The 19,521-nt window shown below is 36.8% G+C and overlaps 1 protein-coding gene and 1 pseudogene across 1 annotated transcript in view; one reads left to right on the top strand and one right to left on the bottom strand.

The window, feature by feature from the left end:
- The window catches only part of MDGA2 (MAM domain containing glycosylphosphatidylinositol anchor 2), an 849,851-nt gene that overhangs the window by 385,054 nt on the left and 445,276 nt on the right, over positions 1-19,521 (bottom strand). The gene's annotated exons all lie outside the window — the stretch shown is intronic.
- Positions 7,662-8,687, top strand: LOC150015773 (tubulin-specific chaperone E pseudogene; annotated as a pseudogene).

Genomic DNA, 19,521 nt, shown 5'->3' with positions numbered 1-19,521 from the left:
CTTGCTGGATGATTTCTTGTTGGATGATGTTCCATGGTCAGGCAGAGCAGTTGAAGTTGAGAGAGATCAAATCGAGACATTAATTGAGAATAATCAACATTATACCACACGGGAGATAGCCTACACACTTAAAACACCCAACTCAATAACATTATTGGTGAAAATTAAAAATGTGTCTTTTATTTTACAGAAAAAACTAAATGGACTTTTTGGCCAATCCAATAAAAGGAAAATACTAACTATTTAGATGTCAATGGATAGAAAACCATTTCATACTAAAATCAATGAATATAGTGAAAGGAGTACATAGAGGAAAACAAAAACCTTAAATACCTCTGTAACAAGGAATGCATAAGTAAGTAAATAAACATGTATTATCTCATTTATTTTAATTTAATGTAGGTTGCTGGACTCTCATCTAAACTACTGTTTATTAATCAATACAAGAACTGAAGAACTAATTTATCTTTACTTTTAATGTCTTCCTCTGGAGAGTCTTCTGAGTCAGCCTGGCAGAGGTGCACAGAATGTCATTGGAGAAGCAGTAAAATACACAGGAAGTACCACTGGAAGACTTCATGAATAATTCAACTGTGAACTCCAGCAATTAGTTTAGTAGATAATCCACATGTATCTGTTGAATGAAAATATAGCACTTAAACTGAAAATTGGGGGGTGGGGAGGCTGGATGTAATGGTGAGGATTATGTTCTGCTCTAAATTAGGTAGACAACAGTGATTTGTACAAGATGAAAGTTAAGAGTCTGTCCTTTATTAAAAAAGAAAAAATCTGGGGTCAGGCAGGCCAGTGTGTACTTAATGGCTTTGCTCAGAGACTCGGGATCTTCCCACCATGTGTTGCTTGATCTCAAGGCCCAAAATATCAGCTACAGACCTAGTTGTCATATTCCATTGCTAGAAGGAGGAAAGGGGGAAAGAACCAAAAGTGCCTGCTATTTGCCTTTTACAGAAAGTTCTAGGAAGCTGCCTCATGACACTTTGGCCTAGATCATATAGTTCCATCCCACCCCTAGCTATAAGAAAGGCTGAGAATTGCACTCCTTACCATGCGTGGCACCTCCCTCAGCCCACTGCTAAAATCTAATGGTTCAATAACTCTGGAAAAAGAGGAGAGGCCATATTTGGGACAATTGCTAATCCCACTGTGGGAATAAAATATATCCAATTTCAGATATGCTGCATTATTAAATATGATTGTGCTTAAATCCTGTCTACAATGACATTAAAATACTAACTTCCATAAAAATAACATAAACAAAAAAGAAAGATACTAGAATTTAGAAAATACTATTTTACTGTAACTGTCTTCCTAATCAAAAGAAAGAAGAGGGACATTCTCTTAGGCTATAGAACATGACACTTATCCAACTCCCAAAATAAAATGTTCTACGTTCTTAAAAATATAATCACATTTCTGAAACATCATTGCTTTTATGTACAATGGTTTTAAATAAAATCAATGTTGACTGAGATAACTTAAAAATGTGAAAAACCTAAAGCACAGATCAAAAGTAGATCTGGGTGAATCCAGAAATGTATATTACACAGAGGCTACAAACTCAATAAGGACTTAGATCTTGAAATGCTCAGACTTCTAAGTTCCCCGCCTTTAATTAATGTCTAGTGTGTACTCTGGAGAAAGATCCTGCATCAGTAGAAGAAAACCAGAGAAAAAGATAAACATCATCTTGTCTCATCTGCTGTAATTAATGTGATGATTTGCCACCAGAGCCTTTGGGATCTAAACAAAGACAGTTAGAGAATATCAGACAGAAAGAGCATAAAGGAATATCTGTGGTAGGTGATTATGAGTAGTGCTCATTACACTTGTGAGAAAAAGAAAAAGGTTTATCCTTTTATCCTACACTAACATCAGAGAAAATTACAGATGAAATACCTTCTCTTTGAATTGTTTAATACAATAAATAGAATTCTGAGTGGCACAGGACCTCAGATAATCCAGGTTTGATATTTAATAAATTATATCAGTTTAACATAAAATATAGCAAAATGTCACAATTGCTTCTGAATCTAATGTTATAAAAAGAACCATAGTTCTTTGACAATCAACAAAATTTTAACCTGAAAACTTACAAATTCCATGCATGAAACATCACATTTTTCTAGTCATCATTACTTTTTTTTTCTTTTATTATTTGGTTTTTCAATTACAATTGTCCCATTTTTCCCCCATTGCCCCCCCCAGCCCACCCCTTCTCCCACAATCGTATCCCTCTCCATTGTCGTTGTCCGTGTCCATGAGTCATTTATACACGTTCCTTGACTAGACCCTTCCCTTACTTATCCCCATTCTCTCCCTCCCCACTCCCCCCTATTGACTGCTATTCTGCTCTTTGTCCTATTTAGTTCGTTTGTTTGTATTGTTCTTTAGTTTCCTGTATTAGGTGATATCATATGGTATTTTGCTTTCTTTGCCTGGCTTATCTCACTAAGCATAATTCTCTCTAGTTCCATCCATGTTGTTGCAAATGGGAGGAGTTCCTTCTTTCTTTCTGCTGCATAGTATTCCATTGTGTAAATGTACCACAGTTTTTTGATCCACTCATCTACAGATGGGCACTTAGGCTGTTTCCAGTACTTAGCTATGGTAAGCAGTGCTGCTATGAACATAGGGGTGCATAAGTTTTTTTGAATTAGGGTTTTAGGATTTTTTTGGTATAATCCTAGCAGTAGTCATCATTACTTCTAACATTACTAATTCTACTATGAATAATACTATAATTTACAGCTTTAAAAGATTTCTACAAATTAGAGTTACTACCTAGTATATGTTCCCAGTGTGATAAGGGATAATTCTTCAGTGTGTGTAAAGCAAATAAGAAGCCCAGGGAAGCAATAAAGAAAAGAGAGTGAACATCAAAATGATCTCCTCACTGGCCAGAGAAATGGTAAATAAGATGAAATCATCATGGTAAGTGCACTGGAAATAAAAGGAAAATCATGGGTGAGGATGGGTATTTCTGAGAGCAGATATGCCTAAAAGCAGAGAAGCCTTTAGTTTTTCTGATTTTTTGCCTGGCTGTTGCTTTTCTTTGGACTTCAGCCTTGAAGGATTCCTTCATCTCTTTTGTGAATAAACAGTGAGAGAAACTAAATAAAATTAGTGCTTATCTGGAACATGTCGGGCTTCCTATATGTATACGGAGCTCTACAGTAGGGCCTGCTGGTATTATTTCGATCAAAGGTGATAGAAGAGGGCATATCTTGGCACAAGTGCTTATAAATACAAAATGTTAGGGGTTGGTGCAGGTTGCCTCATGGGAATATTTTATTTTATAGCACAACCAAGATATTAACCATGGCCTCCAAAGAACAAGTAACCAGATTTTACTTCCCTAATAGTTTACAAAAAGCTGTTCTATTTCATCCCAAGACAGGCTTAAAAAGTAGGGAAAACTTTCTCCCTATTTTAGAGCTCCAGTTTTTCCCTGACCATGCGACTCTGAGCATTTGTACACAGGTCTCCTTTTTTCTTTCACTTATTATCTAGTTAACTCCCTCTGATCCTCCAGAAATCATTTTATTAGGAAGTGTTCCCTTTCCCACCAAGCTCTACATCGTCCTGTGCTCTCTGTTGCCATAGTTCCCTGAAATTCCCTCTGCAAGAGTACTCATCATGTGTTACATAAATTGGCTATTATTATACGGTGGCAAACAACTGGTGTTCTGCCTGATTCTCTTCAAGTCTTTTTATACTTCTTACATGCACCGCACTAGGATCCCATTTCTCACAGGAGAAGGTCTTTGGACTGTGCAGCCACTTCGCTCTCAGAGGCAGAGCTTTGGGAATGCTTGGGACTTTCCGCCCTACCTGGTGGCTCCCAGCCAATGAATGATGAATGTGGAAGGATAATTTACACTCCACCATTTCTTTGCAGGATCGGGCTGAGGCTCATCTACAAAAATCACACCCTTGCCTTCCTTCTCCCCTTTCCTCTCCTGCTTTCTCGATTCATTAGCAGTTTTGCCTGAGACTACTTCCTTACTAAATCACTTGCCCACGAATCTTTATCTCAAACTCTGTTTCTAAAGAACCAGACCAAAGATGTAACTTTTTTGTTTTTAATAAATCATAAGCCATCATAGCAAGGCCTGTTCTTGATCTTGGTGTTGCCAGCCCAAAGCATTGAGCTTGAAGCATAATAACAATTTAAAAAACAATTGTTGCTCGAATGGATTTCTAGCACAATAATTCTGCTGACAATGAAAACATAAATCAGATAAAATCCACTCCACAAGACACCCACAATAACAACAATGAGTTTTAGTTAATTGAGATATTGATCTTTTAGCACATTTTCTTCAAATGAAAGTTGCCTCTATATTCACCTGCTTTCATTTTGAAATATACACAGAAGGTTTTCTGTTTAAATTCTACAGCTTTTAATGAATTTATATTAATCCATTTAAATATTTTTCCATTATGCTTAATAAGCATAGAATCATATTTGGGGCATGGGTTGTTGTGATACCTTTCTAGTGGCAAATTTTAATTGTTATTGAATTAGCAATTAGCAGACCAAAAGTAAACTTTGATAAATGGTAAAAGTAAAGTTATAAAGATAAATTCATTTAAGAAAATTGGCAATATTAGAGAAAATAACACAAAATAAAAATAGAAGAATAGTTGATGTGAGATATGAATTGGTTTATCATAAAACCACCCAAGTTTTAGAATAGACTTAGACTACTAAATGAATCAGCAGTACAATATAGTTGATATAAAAATAACCAAACATCATGCTAAATATATTCTAGTATGATTGAGATGTAAATATGTAACTTTGTTTTTATTATAACCTAAGTTTTTAAGTATTATAATAGTTTGTATAAGCTATCGAAAAACAGAAAAAATAAAAAAGATACTATCCAATTTCTCCACAAGACAAATGGAACGAGACCCATTTAACTACGTCCTCACTGCCCACTGCTCCGTGGCCTCCTCTGGCCATTCCTACTCACCTCCCTAACTGCAGAATGGTTGTCTTAACCTTGTGGCTTCTTTCTATCTATGCTTGCTTCCTCAGTCACCCCTCTAGTACTTAAAATATCATTTATATGATAATAAGCTGTAAGATAGTATTTGTAGTTCAGGCATTTTCCCTGAGTCCCAGTTAGCTGGCAATAACATCTACCCTGCATTTCCAATGTAACATCCAACATAAACTCTTGCTCTCCCATCCAAACCAGCTCTAAGTCTTTCCTATTTCAGTTAATGACAACACCATCCTTCCAGTTATTCAGACCCAAAACTGTGCTGTCACCTTGAAAAGAGAATGTCAATAGAAATATAAAATCATATTATCAATCTTAATTCCAAAAAAACCACATCAGATCTATGATGGACATTAACATTTATATTATAATTGGAGAAGTAGTGGCATGGTCATTTACTGAATTTTCATGTTTTGTCAGAGATCCTCAAGACTCCTGACAGTGAAGACATAAACTAGATAAAATCTACTCCACAAGGCAGCCAGAGTATATAGCATTAAGTCTGATGACTGCCGAAGGACTTAGAGGACTCATTACATAGTCCTATTCATGATAGGATACAGTGCAGTGAAAGGATACAAAGTAAAATTAACAAAGGGAAAAATGTATGGGGTGAAGTTCAGAGGAAAACAGTTGTAAAGCTTCCAAGAGTCCCCTCCCCAAGGAGTCCCACAAGAAGCACTTGATCCCTCTGCATCAAATTAGAACATGTGTGAACTGTCTACCAGAAAAACTCATTAGAGCCTCAGCTTTACTGGGAACTGATCACATAGGTACCTGCAGCAGAGTAGAGAGAGAGAGTGGTGAGACCCATCTGCAAATACAAATTCTCAGATGCCAACCCTGGAAGGACCAACCTTGCATGCAGGCCTTTTGAAGCCCAGTATTTTCAGGCCTGCTAAGTTAACTCTTTCTGTACATATGTAAACCTCATAGCAGAAGCATTCCGTGGGCATTTTAAAGAAACTCCTTAAAAGAGAAGGGTGTGGGAGCATTTATTTCCCCCCTTTTCTTCCTTGCTCCCTGAAATGCAAACATGATAACCTGGCCAACATCAAGATAAAAGTCATATGCTAAGGATGGGTCCTTCATAACATGAAGCCATCATACCATCTCAAAATTCTTAATATCTACATTTATTTTCTAGACAGATTGATGCTTATCTTGTTTAATCTATCATTTCTGGTTCAGTACTTAGCAGGCAAAACCAATTTGTCATGAAAAAATTAAATTACAAAAAATATAAGACACCCACTTATAATATTTGAAGATACTATAAATAAAAGATACACTATTTTACCAAATGCAAAGTAATGAAATTAAAACTCTTAAAGAAAAATCTAGAAGTACTAGAAGTATGATATTTAAAGCACCCAAAAGATTTGAATGCCAGCTCATGAAGAAAAGAATAAACTATTAGTTTAAAAAAAAATAAATCTGAGCTTTCACAACTTAATCATCAGCATGTTCACTTTTTGTTCTTTGAAGGAGAAGGTGCTGTAATGGCATACCGTATATTCTGAACACATTTATTTTTTTTGTAATTTGAGTAAATAAATACAGGAGAGTAGTCAAGTTTCACTATAATGCTTTCTCAGAACTCAAAGTTTTTCCTGATATAAATTTAGCACTTTTATACTTAAAAATCAGCATTTATCACTAATTTTACAATTTAAGGATCTTTTTTGGAGTTGCTACTGAGCAACTCTGTATCTTCTTCCTTTTGTGTTTCTTATGGGAATTTTTTACCATAATCTTCAGTCTCATTGAAAGAAAAGCAGTAATCTCTTTAATGACTTTTATAATAAATACAATCTAAATTAACAATTATTGCAGACACTGCAGAGTATTAGGGACATAATAAAAAATAAATTGTTCTATTTCATTCACTTCAAGACAGCACTCTACTGTAGCCATATTTAAATTTATTTGTAAGATAACCAAATGAACTTTTACCATGTAAGGTATTAAAAAATGCCAGCACACTCATGAGTGTGTCTCTTGGCATTAGACTTGACAGAGTTGTTTGTAATTATGGTATTCTAGTGTTCTCCAAACAGATAAATTTAGCCAGATTGTGCCATATCAATAATTCGGTGCTATTTTATTTTTGTGTTTTCTAATAACTCATCTAAAATATTAAAAAAGAGAACCCCGTCCTCAAGGGAGCGAAGCAGGAATGGAGACTGAGTTAATAATCAATCACATCCACATAATGGAGTCTTGTGAAAACCCCTAAACTATGCAATCTGGACGGTGTCCAAGCTGGTGAACATATCCACATGCTGAAAAAGGGTGCTGCACACCAACTCTGTAGGGACAGGCTTCTGCAAGCAGGAGCCTCCTGGACTTCCCTTCTGTACCATTTCATCTGGTTGCTCATGTGTATCCTTCATAAGAAACTGGGAAACACAGGACTCTGGCTAGTAGTAGAATGGGACAACTCCAGAAGGGCAAACATGATGGAAGCATGAAGGGTCTGTGCATTTTAAATGCAGGCACCCAGCAGGAGGATCTTTTGTTAGTCCAAACAAAGCAATTAAGAACTGTTATGTGTTAGAAGATGGACAAGAGGAAAATAAAAAAGAACAAATTGTTATAATTGGGAATAAACCCATGGAGACTATGGGTTTGGAGTTTGTTATGAAATGGCAAAGTATAAATAAACTGAGATTTCCCCCTAGCTCACTATCACCAACCAGGACATTTCTACGTGAAAGTTTTGGTCCTTAGCCAACCAGGAATCACATGCGCCTACATGCTCTGGTGTGCCACTGGATGGCCAGTCCTGGAGGAGCTGTACCTTGAATCTAACAATATTTCCATTTCAGAAAGGCCAGCTGACATTCCACAGATTGCCAAATTGTTAGATATTTCCTATAATCGATTAATTGATGAAAACCAGCTGTTTCTAATAGCATATCTGCCCAGATTAGAACCACTAATCTTTTCTGATATTGGAATTTCTTCTTTACATTTCCTGGATACTGGAACTGGGTGCAAAATGTCAAGGTTTCTTTTTTGCAATACCTTGTAGTCAATGACAATAGAATATTACAATGGTCATTTATCAATGAGCTGGGTAAGTTATAGAGTCTGCACACTTTGTCCTACCTAAGAAACCTCTGACTCAAGTAAGCAGAGCAGAGGCAACATCCAGTTTATTATGGCCAAGATTGGTCAGCTGGAGAACCCGAACAAATGTAAGTTCTTCTGGTGGAGAGACATGGAGCCTAGCTGGATTTAAAAAAATTATTTGGAAATGAATGAAAAAAGCCATGTGAGCATCAGGATCCTGACCAAAATGGGCCAAGGAGGAGTTTTGGGCAGCCCATACCAGATACCATCACTCTGCCTCAATACAGTGCACCTGAATGGGGAACTCAAACCACAGCAACCATTTTGTTCAAAAAGCAGCTATTAACACTGAAGATAAAATATCCTGATCATCTTGATCGGAAAGTCCTAAAGAAACAAATGCTAGGTTCCATGACATTTCAAGGTAAGAGGATTGCTGTCACATCTTCTCAAAGTCCCTGTGTCAGTTGTCCTATGTAGGACCCAAAATGCGAGGCAGAGAGACTGAACTAGAAAATGACCAAGTCATTACAGTTTTATTCTGTGGAAACCGGAAATTGTGTATTAGTGTGATGGTGACAGCCAACTAATAAAACTCAGAGACTAGATTGTTTATCATGACTGGGGTTCACTGGAAATGATATATTGGAACAATACTATTCTCACAAAAAATTATGAGGTTTTATAATTTGCCTTAAATATTGACAATGTTGTACTTTTCATTGGTAAGAAACCATTTCTAGACTTGTATACTATATCAATAATAAAGGCATAGTATCTAACTAAAAATGAAAATTAAATGTCAAAACAGTGAAGGTAAATTGGTCTAAGACAGTATTTTAGAGTAAATTATCAGTCCCTTTGCATTTTTATGGGCACATGTAACTGGAAAGGGAAGTTCACATTTCCAATTCCTATGTATATATTTTCAATCTTATGGAAAAAAATTTACTTCACACTTCGCTCCTAAAATAGTTGAGCAACTATTAAAAAAATAAGAACAGTAACACATTTACTGTATACAGCGTTTTGCAACTTTAAGCAGTGCAAATGACCTGCGTTCGGAAGCTGTAAAATTGGACTTAAACTCCATTCAACATACGGGTGATTGAAATGTATTAACAAGAAGACATACAAAACTAAACTGAGGCCACATAAATAACATATAGAAAAGAGGACCGTTTTATATTTTACTTTATTTGTTGTTTGGCTGTCTCTCATATGCACCCAAATCAGAGAACCAGTCTGCACCCGGGCATGTGCAGCGACAGGAATGAAACCTGCTAACTTTTGGTTTGAGGGATGACACTCCAATCAAGTGAGCCACACCAGCCAGGGTAAGGACGATTTTAAATGTCATGAATGTGGCCTAATTTCAGGACCCATCAATCAGGGAGTGCATTAACAGTATGCAAATATTGAACACATTTGACACATTATACCTTACTAGATTAGTGTCTGGGTTAAATATTGCAAGAATTTCTACTTAACTTGTTTTAGTTTTGAATAATGCTTAGAAAGGGGAGATATGGGAACTAACATTGTGTTGGATTCTGTACTAGGCACAAGTAAATATTATCCTTAATTTGCAGATGACTAAGCTAAGATTCAGAAAGGTTAATGACTTTCCCAAGACCATATAATTAGTAGGTAGTAGTTCCAGCATTTTAACAAGCACCTGTATTCCTACTAAAAGTCGGCAATATTGTTAATGGCTTACTCTGGCAAATGCTTTATTAAAGTTTCTGATTTAATCCTCAGAACAATCATAACAATTAAATGCTATATTTCTATTTTACAGATGAGAAACTGATGCTGAGGCAGTAGAATGATTTATGCACAAGTAGTAAGTATATAGAGGAGCTAGAACTGAGATCTCCCTCTATCTGAAGCCAGTCTTTCCTTAGTCTCACTCTGGTGTTATTAACAGAAACAGACTCTGCTGGCTTTAATTCAAGTTAGTTTGAAGAACCTTTCTCCAAGAGCAAGAGAAAATAGACAATTACTTTAACTCTCACACATTATTTGACTTTATTGAACTGTTGTAACATTTTTTGCATGTATTTATATTTCACCAGAATTTTTTTTCCTAATTGAAATGGATGGATGAAGAATAAAGCACAAATTATTCTGTATAGTATCACCTAGGATTCTTGGAACTAAATATTCCCAAGACAAGAAAAGAAATAAGAAGATGAATTTGAATTTGTCTTCTGGGCACAGAAAAGAGAAGAGGACATTTTAAATTTAAAAGAGGAGGTCTATGGAGAAGCTTGTGCTAAGGTAGTAGCTTCCACAAACAACAGGAAATGGATAGGATATGATCTTCAACACTTAGGTAATTTCAAGGCATGTTTTCAACAGCAAGTTACAGATATTGACTTTTGTCCAAATATAGTAAAAAGCAAACAAATTTATATGGATAGGTGGATGGGAAATTGCCCCATAAGACCATGGGATACAGTTCATTAGTCACTTATCATCTCTTCCAACTTCTAACTAGGACACCCTGTAATTCAGAGACCAGAAAGATAAAAACTACATTTACCAGACTCCCTAGTACTAAGGTTGAGACAGAATTCGGGTTTTATCAATAACGATCAGAAACAAATTAAGTGGGAAGAAAGATGTTTTGTGAGGAATCGATTTTTATAGGTGAGAATTACAGTAAGCATAGTTGTGAACAGAAGCAACATTTCTGGAGTGGACTTCTCAATCCCTCAATCAGAAGTAAGTACATTTTTCTTGAAGCTGCTGGTTGAAAGAGTTACCTTGTGACTCTAACAGAGAAAGCAATTCCCTTGGTGGGCAAAGGCCGTGGTGTTATTTTGGGACTCATTCCTATAGGCCCAACCATAGGACTTTCTCCTGCAGCTCTTACAATTAATTTTGTAAGGAATTAATTACCTAGATTAATCCATTTATGCTTAAACCATCTCGAATAGATTATGTTACCTGCAACTGAACGCTGACTGATAAACCCCTTTTCTCCTCATTCTCACCTGCCCTTCATAAACTCCACCTTCAAAGTCACGCCCCACAGAGAAAAAGTGTAAGGTCAACTCCATGGGACTCCTTCCTCCAAACACATGACCTTTTCCTTGGAATTATCCATGTTGTGTTTGCTGGAGACTACAACACTTATTCCACAAATATAAATGAGCATCATAAAATCTAAATGCCTACTGGAGTTAATATATTGACATAAACTCTTGATTGCCTAAGTATAATCAGTTCTCAAGTTTAAATGATGTTTTTTGAATCTTTTAATTTTAATGAAAGGAAGAGGGATGATGAAGAATAGCTCGCCACTGGTAACTGAAGAGAGCAGTGGCCCCATTAACAGAATGTAAACAATCAGAAGTCTCATTCTGTTAAATAGAAACATTATTAAAAACTGCATGAAATATGCAGGAGCTGCTTTGCATGATGCATAAAGACTTCTGTGTGCCTTCAATTGAAGGTAAGTAAGCACCATTATAAAAGACCTTCATACTCAGTATTTAAGGTACCAGTGTATGTAATTTCAACAAATTATGATGTCTAAAACTACATGTTTGCTGTTCAATAGTAAATTATGTCCCAAGTTCATCTATTCATGTAAATATCAACATCTACAATTATGGCGGAGGTGCCACACACACCCTAGGCTCGGTTGGAAGTTGCTCTGTCCAGCAGAGGCTCCGTGACCACGGCGGAACAAACTTTTACCTAGGACACTTTATTATGTCTGGGGGAAGGAAGGTGACTGCCTCTCTAGTGGAGACCAGTAGTCAAACCTTCATCCCTCATGCCTTTTATTGAGGAGGATACATGCAAGAGATACAAGGCTAAAATTCATAAATCGTCAATAGCCATTAGGTGTTTGACAGTAACAGATTGCACATACCAGTGCAGGGGTCACAGTGACCAGTCTGTGTCAGGGTCCATAAAACATCTTGACCAGGTGCAAGGTTTCATATACTCCTGCTAGAGATTGTTTATGTTACATTACTGATAAGGAAAGCAGAGCAAGTTCTAAAATATAATGAGCATCCTTTGATCCAATTCCCATGGCAACTCTCTGAGTGGTTGTCAGTCATGTTCCACACGCAGCCTTATGTTGAGACTTAGAGGCAAGCGTGGCCAGAAAGCTGCCGGCTCGTCATGTTCATGCTGGGGCTACAGTTCCTTAAACCACGAGGAGTGGTTGCCCACATACAATAAACCCATTAATACTTAGTTTCATCCAAATATAAATAACAGGTTTATTTCACACGATTTAGAATTGACTGCATATAAAAAGCTAAACTATATTTCAGGAAAAATATAAAATACTTATTACGAAATTGATATATCATAATGTATGTCAAAAATACAATGCTTCTAGACTTCCCGCCAAGATGGAGGCTTAGACTGACACGTTTGGTCTCCCTCTACAACTAGAAAGGAATACAACTTCCTCAAAACAAAAGATAACTAGAAATTCCAGAAAATAAAACTACACAGAAGCCCAACGTACAAAGCTATAAACCAGCGGTGCTTGTCGGGCAGGTAAGGAGAGCAAAAGCGGGCAGTGCTGTCTGTGGTAACACCAGGGACAGCGGCAGGGAGAGCAATCCTGGCTGCAGTCTAACCCTGGCAGCTCCCAACCCCAACGCTGGGAAAAGCAGCCTCCGCTTTGCCTCGGATGGTGAGGCCCAGAAGGCGAGAGGATGGATCCTGGTCTCCCAGCAGAGAATAACGGCAGGAATCCATCTTGGACTGCCGCCCCCACACAAAGCGCCACAGTGCCGCAAAATAGGTTGCAGATCACTGCCGGTCGCCGGGTAGTGATGACAAAGCACCACAGCGCAGAGAAAAAGGTTTCAGATCATCGCTGGTTGCCGAGTTATGATGAGTACACAGGCTCCTCCCCCTAAAGCCTGTCCCAGAAGCAAAGCAAAACTCAAATCCGTCAAAATGAGGCAGACAACTATAGAAATCCCGGTGATGCAGCTCACCAGGCAGCAGATGAAGAATCTGACAGATGAACGAATAAGAAACCTTTCAGAGGCTCAATTCAGAGCTACAGTTATTAGGTGGCTTACAGAATTAACAAAAGATTTGGAACAAGAAGAGAAAGGACTGAAAGCCACTCATACTGAAAAGAACAAAAACGCATATGAGACAAGTGGTGAGGAAATAAAATCCAGAGTTCAAATCAACAAACTGGAACATAGAGAAGGAACAGACAGTCAACCAGTGTGGAAAGAGGAAACAGAAAGCAAGGACAGTGAGAAGAGGATCAGAAACCTCTGGGACAGCTATAAGAGATCGAACATAGGGATTATAGGATTGCCAGAGGGCGAAGAAGAAGAATTAGAAATTGAAAACTTAAGTGAAAATTTAATAAAGCAGAACTTCCCAAACTTGGGGAAGGAAATAGACTTACAGGTCCAGGAAGCACAGAGAGTTCCAGAACCCAGGGAGAAACACTCCAAGACACATTATAATCAAATTGTCAAAAATTAAAGATAAAGAGAGAATCTTAAAAGCAGCAAGAGAGAAGAAAAGAATCATGTACAAAGGGGTCCCAATTAGACTATCAGCTGACTTCTCAAAGGAGACTCTGCAGACAAGAAGGGACTGGCAAGAAATATTCAAAGTAATGAAAATCAAAAACCTACAGCCACGAATACTCTATCCAGTGAAATTGTCATTCAGAATAGAAGGGCAGAGAAAGTGCTTCCAAAGTAAAACTGAAGGAGTTCATTAGATCCAAACCGCTGTTATATGAGATGTTAAAGGGACTGGTTTAGAAAAAAGAGGATCAAAACTATGAACATTAAAATGAAAACTGCATCACAAGAACCAACAACAGAAGCTAGGGAATTGAAACAAAGGCAAACTAAATAGGCAACGAGAGTGGAAAAATAACTATAGGTATGGAGAACATATTGGGGGGAGGTCAGCAGGGAGGGGTAAGGGGGTAAGGGAAGGAGATGGTACAGAAATTAAGAAGCATAGTAGGAGGGAATGGAATAGACAGGAAGAGGTTGATAAGAACTATATGCACAACCAATGGACATGGACTAAAAGGGGGGGACAACTGGAGGGAGGGGGGCCACCGGGTGGAGGGGAGCAGAGGGAAGGGAAATTGGGACAACTGTAACAGTATAATCAATAAAACATATTTTAAAAAATAAAAAAATACAATGCTTATAATATTTTGTAACCCCCCACGGACTTAGTTTTCAAGTCAGCAAATATAAAGAAATATATTTCATTTGCATCAATGTACTGTCCTTAATTTTAAAGAAAAAAAAATTAGACTGCATTCTTAGGCCTCAATTGCCCCTTTGTTAAATATGTCTCCCAGTTTGAATACTCTTCATGTAACAGGTAACATAAGTGCATCTGGGGGGTGGGATGGCAGGTGAGGCACTAAGGATGGCAGGCAGAGAAAACAAATGAGGGCATGCCAATCATGAAATGCAAACATAAAATATGTGATACAAAATACATATCTTTAAACTTTATAAAAGGAATCACATAATGGTCCTTATCTAAAAAGGCAGATTATTGACCTAACAGCATACATGACTTTAACTGCGACTCAGAGTGAGAAATTTCTGAAAACATTTCACTCCTGCCCCTCAGGTTGGGGGAATTCAAACCTTTTTAAAATCAGGAAGTAGTTCCCTTACCAATGGATCTCACCAGTATCCCATGCTTGGAATTCAGGTCCTTTTGGAAAATAGGTGACACAGATGAAACTAGTTCAGCTATTACCCCTGAGCTATTAAAGGTAACCCCTAAAGTGTTGGATCTACCTGGTCATTTCAGATTAAAGCCAGTACGCACAGCACTGAAATATTTAAAATATCTTTATCTTTTTACTAACTTCATTTTTTACATTTAAATAACAAAACCAGAATCACATAGTAAGTGACAGATACAATAGCCAATGTCCCATAATTACTGAATACTGTGTGCAAACATATATGTGTGTGGGGGTGCAAATATGTGTATAAATGTGTAAATATAAATATATATTCAATATATAATTTTGTGTTTTGTTATATATGTGCAGATATGAAACTATCATTATATATTGATAAGTTCTGCAATTAATAGTGAAAATATTAAGTAGCATGAGGTAAATTATAGACACTATCAATTAATGCTTGGACACATCTGAAAGTTTAGTTTTATTTTCATTGATTTCCATGTATTATATTCCTTAAATAAAGAAAATTATAAAGACTTATAATCTTATTATTCCAAATGTATGTCAACCAATGCTACTTCTATGCCCAATGCCAAGAAGCCCCAAGATAGCAAACATATTCAAACAGTACTTTCTGGCAACAGCAAAATCAAAACAGAGAAAAACGTATGATGAATTTATCAGGCAATAGGCAATGACGTAAAATCCATGATGCTACCATGACACTTCAAGAAAATAAATGTTATCTCTTCGAACTTTCTTTTGTCATTATTTCAGGTAAAATGTAATCATATTATGTCCCATTGAAAAATAAATACAATTTACATCAAAATTCAAATAAATAGAAAATGCTAGATTTATCAAATGCTATTTTAAATAGATACGTATTTTTATTTTTCTCTAACATTCTATTGATGAAAGTATTTATTTAATTTTGTCACTTCAGTCAATTACTATATATTTACATAGCTAGCTTAATTGTCTCTAACTAGGAAATAAGTGTTCACATGTATAATCATTTGAATATGTAATTATGATATCTAATTATATAAATATAGGCTACATTAAAATGATCAAAATCGATTCCCAGTCAGGGCACATGACTAAGTTGCAGGTCAGGTCCCCAGTAGGGGGCGTGAGTGAGAGGCAACCACACAGTGATGTTTCTCTCCCTCTCTTTCTCCATTCCCCTCTCTCTAAAAATAAAATAAACAAATAAATTTTTAAAATAAATAAATAAAATAAAGTTAAAAAAAAAAAGATTCTATGATCCAGTGTGCATCTTAGTTGAAAAATAATTCAAAGCATAAAAAGTAATTTAAAAAAATTGATCAAAATATTCATTATGTTATTGATTTTAAAAAAGTGCATAGTATTTATAAAATATCTGAAAGAGAAAAGATTCAAGCATCACTTACAATGTCATCTTTCATGTTGCTTACTCTCCAAAGTTAACTTAACATTTGAGAAGGAAGTGGGGAGAAAATAATGACATCAATCTTAATATCTACAACAGGCCACAGAATAACTTTGATTTTATTACATACTATGTATGACATGTGAAAATGTCTATTAATAAAGTCTCACTATTATTTGACACTCATTTCATGTACTTTTTTATGATTCATTTGACACTCAGTGTACCCATTTATAAGAAAAGGTTTCAATGCCTTCTGAAAAAGGACTTTTGTTTTGTTCTTCAGAACTAATCATAGAAAGAATAATGTGAACAACTGATAGCAGCTCAAAGAATGTAGGCTTTAGGGGATCTTTGCTAAATGAATAGATTGATAACACCATCTACCTTACACCGGATCTTTTGAAAACAGCCGAGCCTGAGGCAAGGATTAGAGTGTTGATAGTTTCATTGGGAGGTGCAAACCCACTGAAAGGAGGATGAGGGAATACTGTGGGAAAGGGTAATTGAGGCAAGAAAAGATGGGAGGCAATGCAAAGGGTATGCTGCTTGTGATGTGCCTTTTTTCTGTGTGCAGGATTGTCTGGAAGCTTTGCAAAGAGGAAACACACTCCCATTGCAGTTCAGAGGGGGGAAGTAAAGAGCAATGTTATTTGTTTTATACTTTCCTGTCTCCTGCTTCCTATTTGTCTTGATTCATGTCAAAAAGAACTAATATTTCCGAGCTTTATCACCCGGTTTCAAGCCAGATCTGAAGGCCTAGAAATGGCCTTGGGTATCAAGGACTTTACCAATGTCAGTACCTGGCTCCAAGAATCAAGAAAAGACAAAGAAAAAAAAAAAAAGTGAAGACTCAATAGTGCAGTCAAAACAAATGGGGTTACAAGGGAAAAATCCATTATGGAGTGACAATAGTGTAATTACAATGTAGATGTTCCAAAGATCAAAGCTGAAGGATACAATTGAAATGTTTAAGAACAATTTGTGTTTGAAGAAAGTCATGAGTGGATAATACTGATGGAGACTGAGAGTCATATGCTGTTTCTGGGATAGCTAACTAGGAAGGATGCTTTTTCCCATAGGTTTGTAAAAACAAGGAATACTGACTGGGGTACTGATATCTTCCCAAAGGCTTCCCTAGCTGCTGGGTGTGGACTGATGCTACAGTGATTACTGGTGCATTACAGCACCTCATCAAAGATGGGTAGGTGAATGAATAGCCTCTTCAGTGCCTTCGCAGAGGGAAATAAAAAGATATGATAGCTTTGTCCACATTAGCGAAGTGTTAAAGTACTCAGTAATCAACTCGCTTAAACATATTAAAAACAAATTAATATGCAGTATCAGCTTTAGGGGGGAAAAAAAGCTAATATTTCAGGAAATTTTTTCTGAGCCAGGTCACAAAGTATAAAGGAGAGCCTCCATGAAAATGTACTCTTTAACTTTGCTAGCAAAATTTGCAAGGGACCCATTTAATCTTTCCCTCTGACCCAATTCTTAGAAATTTGTTATCAAGTTACCTCTTAATATAACTTACTAGTGCAAACACCCTGAATATGTGGTACTTACTATAAAAATAGCTATGGTGTCCCTAGAGTAAGGCTAGCTTTCCCTTTACCACAACCCAAATCTAATTTAGACAGACATATTATTAATTCAGAGTGCTGGAGAATCTGGTGCATAAAAAGGAGAGCTCTGCAAAGAAAAACGCCAAATTTCTTGGCCTGATCCAAGACAATAAGTTCTGATTCCTAAAACACCTTCGTTTTCTGATTAAAGAAGAAAATAAAGTCGAATTAAGCAAACAGAAGAAGACTAATTTCTGACATAATCAACTGATTTGCGACGCTTAACGCCCCACATTTCTCACCCCGGTCTCCCAGGCCCTCCTTTCATGTAAGCTTTTCTTTACACCCCTCAACTCACCTGAGACGACAGAGTTGAAATTATTCTGAAAAGTAAGGCTTGCAAACATAGTTTTATAAATAAAAATGATGTGTTTCTCTTTGCTCGTTAAAACTTAGGGTAAAAGGGAAACAAACATCAAGATAATCCTTCTGGAATGAGTCACAGTTTATCACTTTGCACCACAAAAATATCAGAAACCAACAATTTGTTATGCAAATATCTCTGTTGATAACAAACTTAGATGTTCTTGAAGTTTCCTGTCCAAAAATACTGTGTATGGCACTGTCCATTCACTGAATTCCTCAGACCCAAATCTCGAATTATTCTTGACTATTCTCTTACCCTCATATCTTTCTCATTCATTAACAAAACTTTAACTGAAAATATATTTGATTTACTCTCTTCCCACCACCAAACATTTACACCCCCCCCCCCCAGCCAATGTCACATCATCTCTCCTTGTACAGAGGACCCAGCTTCCACTCTTAATCCCTCAAATTGATTTCCCAATTTATAGCCAAAGTGATCTTGTTAAAACACATGGCTCATCGTATCACTTTCTGCTTCAACTGCCCTTTGGTTTCCCATTGCAAGTAAGATAAAACCCCACTCCTTTTCATCAGGCTCTGTTGCCTTCATCGCCTGTCAATCACCCCTCAGCCACTGCACTGCAGCCACACTGACCTCCCTCACCAAACACACCAATGCTCCTCCTGTTTCAGGACCTTTAACTTTGCTGTTCTCTTTTCTCTTAACTTCACACATTGCTCAGCTAAAAGGCCATTTCATCTTTGTAGCCTTCTCTGACTGTCCTATATAACATAGTGGTTTCTGTTATTCTCAATCACCTTATCTAGTATAGTGTCCTTAGTCAATATGAGAAATCTGAATATCTATTGTTTTGTTTTCTTCCTGTTTTTCCCTAAAAATATATAACCTCCCTATAGCCTGGGGTTGGGTAGGTCTTTTTCATTGCCTATCTCAGAACCAAAATAGTACCTCACACTTAGTACTTGCTAAATGCTCACCTTTCATATGGCATCCAGCTGCCTTTCTTTATAACTCCCTGGGTAATCATTAGACAGTATAAACAGGTCTGACTGGGCAGTTCAGCTGGTTGGAGCATTGTCCCAGTGCACCAGAGTTGCGGGTTTCATCACAGTCAGGACACATACAAGCATCAACCAATGAGTGCCTCAGTAAGTGTAACAACATGTCAATGTCTCTGTCTCTGCCTCTCTCTCTCATATCAATCAATTAAAAATTAAAAAAGGATAAACAACGCCATTAATACCATGCAATTTTGAGGAAATTATGCACTCTATTTAAGAAACTCAAGTTCTTATATGCTTGCAAAAAAAAAAAAAAAAAAAAAACAGCTGTCCATTCAG

This window comes from Furipterus horrens, unplaced genomic scaffold (genome assembly GCF_987537825.1).
Source record: "Furipterus horrens unplaced genomic scaffold, mFurHor1.1.pri manual_scaffold_3, whole genome shotgun sequence".
In the NCBI taxonomy this organism is placed as follows: Eukaryota; Metazoa; Chordata; class Mammalia; order Chiroptera; family Furipteridae; genus Furipterus; species Furipterus horrens.
The sequence above is the reverse complement of the archived record's forward strand: the minus strand, read 5'-3'. Positions and strand labels throughout refer to the sequence as shown.